We start from the raw sequence: 7872 nt of genomic DNA, 5'->3' as shown, positions 1-7872 counted from the left end.
CACCCAAAAGACTACTTAACAATATAAAAAAATTGATTAAAATCTAAAAGGGTGAAATTGGCTCAACTTTCCCAATTTTTGGGCCATATCAGAATAAGGGAAAACGTGAGAGGTTCAAACACAACAAAAGTAGGGACCTAATTGAAGGACTTATGAAGGTTTTGGGGGTCACAATTTGAAGCTCTGGAACTCTGGGGCTAAATTACAAAATAAAAAGCAAATGGAAGGACTGAAATTGTGATTTTAGACCAACGGTCTTCTTCTCCAACAGAACAAACATCAATCCACCATTTTTGTCCTTCTTACAACCAGAGCAAATCCGAAAAACTAGTTTTAATTCTACCCCTTTCTAATCAACACGAAAGTCACACAAACTTGTTCTCATACCATTTCAATTCGAGTTCATTCAATCCGGAAACATGAGAAACAGAGAAATGGAAGACAGCAATGCATCGAAATTTCTTAAGCGTAAAGAAACGAATCGGCCAACTCAACCGGTTTCTTCACACGAAAAATGTAAACAAAACATCTTTCAATAAAAAATTTTCAGCTCAGGCATTTCGTCGAACAGATTAGGAGCATTAAATTTCACCGACTTCCTTTGCTCAATTAAGATTATTATCAGTCCCAAAATTGTCAGAGAAGCAAGGGATTTCAGTCCAATTAAACCATAAAGCATGTGTGATAAAAAACAAATGACGGACAATCAATCAAGAAAATCGCAATGACCAATTCACCGAAGCATGCTTGGGGTTGGGGATTTCCAGAGTTTGCCCTTGAAGAAGTAAAATTGCAATTTAAGGGGAGAAAAACAGCTTACAATGTTCCTGGTGAAGCTTCGCAGGCGGCAATGGCAAGTTGCGGTGGCGGTGGTGAATTCCGGTAGCAGCAGCGGCAACAGCAACTCCTTGCCGATAGACGATGCTTGGTCTTTCCTTTGCTCTGAAGCTTTTCGCAGCCTTGCTCCTCTGCTCTTCTCCGCCACCGCGGCTTCCTCCCTGAACAGGTTCCCCATCTGGGCTAGTGACATCGACGGCCTTGGTATGGCCATCACCACCTTGCTCCGCCTCAAACCCGACGGCTTCCCTCTTGCTGGTCCGCTGTCTCCTTTTCCTTATCCGCTGTTTTGCTCAGCCGCCAATCTTTTCCTCCTCTGCCCTCTCTTTTTTTTCTCTGATTTTTCTCAAGCTCCGCCGCAACTCTCTTGTCTCTTTTCTGTTTTTTCCTTTCCCCCAGCTCGCCATAGCTTTTCTTTCTTCCTCTTTTTTTCCGATTTTCCTGTTCTCAGCTGAAGCCTTCCCTCATTTTTTCTCTCTATTCTTTTTCCTTTTTTCTTTCTTCCCCAACCGACTGTAATTCTTTTTCTTCTTTTTTTCTTGATTTTTTTTTGTTTTTCAAAATTCCTTAAGCCCCCAAGTGTCAAGACACCTAATCCTCTTAGGTGTTGTGTTGTCCAAAATACAAGGGGACACTTGTCCCAATGCATGCCCCCCACTTGCCATTTTTTTATTATTTTTCTCTTTTTTGTTCCTTTTTGTTCCTTTTTCTCTTTTTTTCTTTTTTTTTTTGAAAATTTAGTGCAACAAAAATTATTAACTCAATTAAAATAAAACAAGAGACACGAAACAAAACAAAATAAAATGAAATAAAACAAAACAAAAAACCTAAAATCGAAACAAATAAAATAAAAATTGAATTAATTAAATAAATAAAGTTCAAAACCAAAAATTTGGTGTCTACATTAATTGTTCCAAAATAAGGGTCTAAAGTCCCTCAATTAGATCGCGTGTGTGAAAACGCGTATTTCCAATTTAAGCGCTATAAAGTGAAATCTCTAAGAAATTCTTATAACGATGATACTAATAACTATCACTTGAATATTTAAGCATAAAATACCTATTTTAAGACCATTGTACAAGCCTCTAATTTTTCAAGTTTATTGTATTCTCGAATCGATTATTGATTCCAATTACTTATTCACTATTTTCACTTAACGAGCTTCCAAAAATTAAAGTTTGAAACAAGTCACTTTAAAAATATAACGAAACTATAGACCCATGTAATTAGGTCTAAAGAGGTTAGAAAATAATATTCGGGACAAACGGGCCATTAATTATTTAAATAAGCTCGAAATGAAATTTAAAATAATAAACTTTTGTGAGTCCTCACAAGTATTAAATTATTTTCTTTTGGAAACTTTAAGTTGTATTATAATAAATGACTGTAGTACATATTCTTTTGGGTTGTATTTAAGTTTGAAGGTTAATTAATTTTAAGTATGAAATGTTTTGGAGTACTTTAAATGTATATTAAAAATATTTGAAGTATTTCTAACTTTTGAATTATGGATGGTAGTGAGCCACGACAAGAGTTGGGCAGGCAATTCGCTGACTCCTCTGATTCGCCTTTGAGAAAAGTGGAGTTGTCACAGCTTACCAGTAAGCCCCCACCAACACACACGTGTGTTTCTACATATATATATATATATATATATATATATATATATATATATATATATATACACACACACACACACGCATGTGGGGTAGTGGGAGGGGTAGAATATATAAAAGGAATTTTGAAAGAATCTGCTGTGACGACCCCACTTCTCCCTAAGGCGAACCAGAGGGTTGGCGGGTCGCCTGCCTAACTCTCGCCAGGACTCATGCAAGGAAACCGACTAAACCCTTTCCACGTATAATTTCAACCAAAACAAAATTCGTCACCCGAACAATCCAAACCTTTGAACGACTAGAATATTAAGAACACATTAACTACATTTATACACTACAACTACAAAATGAAATTATAAAAGTCAAATACATCCATACAAGCCAAAATTTAGGGTTTGCACTTTTCCAGCTTCAAGTGGCAACCCAAAACAAAAGATACATAGTCCGATTCAAAACAACATTTACAAAGGCTAAAGGTAGACTTCAAGTCTCTCGAATGCCAAAACCTGTTCAGGAAAACAAATAACGTGGGGTGAGCTAAAGCTCAGTGGTACCCCAAACATGCAACCATATATACAAGTCGCAAATAATAACTTCAAACTAAATTCAACAAGTAGGAAAGCGTTTAACAACACAGAGTAGGATACAGGGGCTCTCAGGAGCCATTTTCCACGTACTTGATCAAAATTAACCGCAGTTGACCCTCCGTCAACTCTCACTATCTAAAGTTCATGTAGATTCATTATTTTTTCCTTAACACGCTCCAACCAACATACTCCCACTGGCCCCGTTCTTCTCACGAGAGAGTTTGGTATTACTCGAGTATACCTTTTTATATACTAGTCGAGGGATTCACCCAACGACGTCACAACACGTTTTTACCAAGTCAGGATAAGAGGCCCTCCCACCCTAAGGTGCGGTACATTCCCCTGCTTGATGGTTTAGTTGACGAGTCCACGCTCCAGTCAATAATTGCAAAATTTTGGTACTTGAGTTAGGATAAGAGGCCTCCCACCCTCAGGTGTGGTACATTCCCCCACTCAGTACTTAACTAGTGCAAGCAAGATATTCGAGAAAACATTTCAAGCAAGTCACCACTCAAAAGGGCTAGTGCGATAAAGTACACACTGCCCACTTCGATGGATCAGGAAAATCACTTTCCAATTATCACGTAACAAGTCAAGAAAGCACTTTAACAAGTTAATCATAGAACAAGCACGGACACTCACAAAAAATGAGGCTCAAAAGTCAAGCTGGAAATCGAAGTCCACGTCCTCGCTAAACCCTAGAAATTCAAGTTTTAAAAACTATAAGTTGTACTATACAAACCCTTGGTTTATATATAAAAGATTATCTGGTATAAAACTAGTTTATTTTCTCGGAGTAAATTAATAATTCTCTTAGAATTAAAACTAGTAATAGTGATAAAATATTTCGTATGGTTTCTTTAAAGATATTTCTTTTCTAGAGGGCAAACTAGAACCAAATTAATTCAAACAAGTTTTCTTGGCGAACAAGTTTTTAAATGCCTTTCATTTAAAATTATTAAAATCTAGTGTTTTTAACAATTTTCCTCTAAAACGACTAGCCAGGGATAATTTTAAGAAAAACTTAAAGTTTGGAAGTTAAAGCAACTATCTCCTAAAAGTAAGAAAACTAGCTTAAGCAAAGAAAAGAATTAACTAATTAGCAAGGTTTTAAAAGTCCCGACACTCGAATTTGAGCATAAACGTACTATACTCAATTTCTATAACTCGATACTAGGACAAAATATTTCCATAAAGCTTGATCAAAAGTACTTGAATTCAAAGGACCAAAACGGACTTCACGATTCCAATTTACTTATACATTATATTCCAAGTTGCCAATATAGCAAAATCACAATTCAAACATCAATTTCATTAGGGTTTCATCAATCATTAGCCCTAGATCTCAACAGATTCAATTCTAATCAAAATTAAACAAATGAAGTCCAAGATATCAAAACAATTCCAAATCACAGTTCATGGCCTTCCAAGTACATTTCGGCCAAACAACTTAAACAATTCCACCAAGAATTTAACTCTTGCAAAAATTACTCAAATGGCCAAGAGCTTCATCAATCATTAGCCCTTGACGACAAACAATCATTCCTTACAACAATCAACCAGAAATTTAACTCAAAACATCAAAGGAAGTCACGGCTAGCTTACTCATAAGCAACTCTAGAAATTCAGATTTTCCCCTTGTTTCGACAACCCAGAAATACTCCAGCAATGTCAATTCAAGATGTCCATCAAAACTCCATCTTTTACTTGCTTGAAACATTAAACACATAACTCATAATCTGTCCAACCTAAACCAAAACAAATAACACACAATTCCAGAAAATAAATTCCAAGGTAAATGTATAAGTTATAAATGATCATTTATTATTCTTTTATTTAAACCTATTAAAATCAAGTTTGACCTTCAAAATACACTTTCAGTTTCTATTCATCATTTTACTTTCGAAGCTTATTAACTTTATTATTATTATTATCATTATTATTATCCTCAAACCTACCTATCTTCAAGTTTATAACTTGTACAACATTCCAGTTAATATACTTTCTGAATCCAATATTAATTATAACTTATAAATACTCCACTCCCTTTTTAAACTAACTAAACTTTAAGTTATTTGTAAATTAACTTAGTCCACAACCTTCACCTCACAATTTATAGTTTTCGAATTACTAAGAAAGCCAATTTTAAGCGATTAGAAGTCATTTCATGAATACGGCTATAACAAATTACTTTAGAGTTTCGAAAATATCAAATAAGTTTTAACTCATTGCCATACAACCTATCTACATAAATTCAGCAACAAAACTTCAAGCTTTCATCCAATAACCTCATTTTTCACTTGATTAAATCACCCGCTACTTAACTTACATTTAATCTAACATGTATTTGGATAAGGAACATTTAATTGTAACCAATGGTTTATTCAAACTATGCACACAAATCAGTCTTAACTATCACAGCTTTTAAGCAATCCCTTAGTTATGTGTATATATATCGGCCCAATGTTTGCCTTTTCACTCAAGTTCCTCCTTCCAAGTTTTTAGCCCAATTAGACATGTTAACCACGTTTATTAAACTACAAATGAGCCTTGTACAGCACACAAAAAATTGTTCAGCTCACTTAGAGGAAAAGAAAACTGATCAGTCTATTTTTTTCTTCTCACTCGGCTGTGAAGTAAGGAACTACGCATTTCATAGCTTTTCCTCCCTAATTCCTTCAGTTTAAACCCAATTCATTGAGTTAATATACTGATTAGACTACAGAGTATCATCAAATGTCAGATCAGAGAGTTCACAGAATTGAAATTGGAAAGGAAAAATGGTTCTCACTTAATTCCCTCCCTCTCGGCTATCCTTCTCTCTCTCAACAAATTGCTTCATTTTTGTTCGTTAAAATCCACATGTAAGAATTGGTTGCTAAACTACAGAGTACCCTCAGCAAACACACAAGATGGCAGCCAAGGACAAATCAGAACAACATTGGTTCATCTCTCAGTTTTCCTCCCTCGGCATTTTTTTCCAGAATTATAGCAGCAATCTTAACACAATTTTTTTCTCTTTAATAATCTCTTCAGTTCATGCTCAAATCTTTCATGCATGTTCAGACCAAGCTCTTATATATCATATATTACAGTTTAACATAGATAATCAAGACCAAAAATCATGAAAACACAATTATAGCAGCAATCTTAACACAATTTTTCTCTCTAATAATCTCTTCAGTTCATGCTCAAATCTTTCATGCATGTTCAGACCAAGCTCTTATATATCATATATTACAGTTTAACATAGATAATCAAGACCAAAAATCATGAAAACAGCTAGGAATCTGTCCATTTTCTCTCTCGGATAAGCTGGAAAATTTTGTAGCAGAAAACTTCCCTTGGTTTCCATCCAAAATCCAACTTTTCCCCAAGTTTTCTTCAACTAAACCTCTCAAACAACAGAGACCAACATATTACATGCAAAATCTACCATTAGTTTCCAGTTTTACACTAATCACAGGCTGCAACATTAGATAATAACTCCCGGTTCTTGCACTTCAATCCTGTTCCAAGTTTTCCTCTTTAACAGATTTTTCCTTCGGTTAAAACTTGTTATTCCCTTGCTAAACTAACATGCATTCAATCTACTCTCTGATATCTAGTAAATAAGAGGTGATTACAGAATTTCTTTACCTTTTTTTTTTCTTAAATTCGATAATGGCAGATTACTCCAACTTCCTCTGTTTCGGTTCCTCTAGCTCTTGCTCCAACTATTTTCCTCACAGTTGCAGCTAATATCTGAAGTTGCAAGCTGGTTTCTCCTCTTTCACTCACTTAGCTCTCAGTTTAGGATGATAAAAGGTTGAAGAAATGGTGAAGCCTGCTGTCGGTTCTCATTCCTTCTCTCGGTGATCACTCCAGACTTCCTCCTCTTATCACTCACTCGGTTGTGGCTGGAAGGCACCAGAATTGCTCCTTCACTCTCACTCTTTCGCACAGCTTCGGAAATGAAGATGAGAAAGAAGTTTCAGTCGCTCTCACTTCTCTTCTTTTGTTCCTCTCAGTCGATAATAACTAAGTGACTGATCACACAAAGCTTCATCAGTCGGTGATTGCTAATACCGAAGCTCTCCACTCAGTCTTGCTTCAAATAATCTGATAGCTAATGGTCGCATGGTAGTTTCCCACAACTCTAGGTTAGTTTAGTCTTTTAACATTATCTCATCTATTTTACCAATCTGCAATTTTTCCTTAATTCACTCGTTAGTTCCTAATCTTATTTGTATCTCCTTAATCTCATAAATTCTCACACATTTAATTTTTAAGAAATTAACTAAACAAGTAGCTTAGCACTAAAATATGTTTAATTCATACCAATTATGGTATACACCATGTTTTTGTTTGGTTTGTACAGTTTATTTTATAAGTTTTAAATTTAAACGTTTAATTAATCTATGAACTGGTATATACTAATTCTAATGGCGAAAATGGAAATAATACATGCATGGTTTACACAAAAATTTTCTAGGGCGTTCACATACTTCCCCCCTTAAACATGTATTGTAATAAATAAAAGAAAATGGAACATGTATTAAATTTTAAATAAGGAATAAAATTTTCAAGCTCCTACACTCTCTTCCCCTTACACCATTATTCTTAAGTAAATCAGGATATTTTTAAATTCTCAATTTTTATAAAAATTCAATTAGACATTTAATTTAACCACTTTTTCATTATATGTAATATTTCTAATATCAAGGCAAATAAAATAAAATAAATGCAAAGCACACATATGATTTTGTCGAGTTCTCACATCTGCAATGCTCACAAGCCCAATGATACAGTTGAGATTACATTACCCTTTCACTCCAGTCCCAGGGGTGTTA

This window comes from Coffea arabica, chromosome 2c, assembly GCF_036785885.1.
Source record: "Coffea arabica cultivar ET-39 chromosome 2c, Coffea Arabica ET-39 HiFi, whole genome shotgun sequence".
In the NCBI taxonomy this organism is placed as follows: domain Eukaryota; kingdom Viridiplantae; phylum Streptophyta; class Magnoliopsida; order Gentianales; family Rubiaceae; genus Coffea; species Coffea arabica.
The sequence above is the reverse complement of the archived record's forward strand: the minus strand, read 5'-3'. Positions refer to the sequence as shown.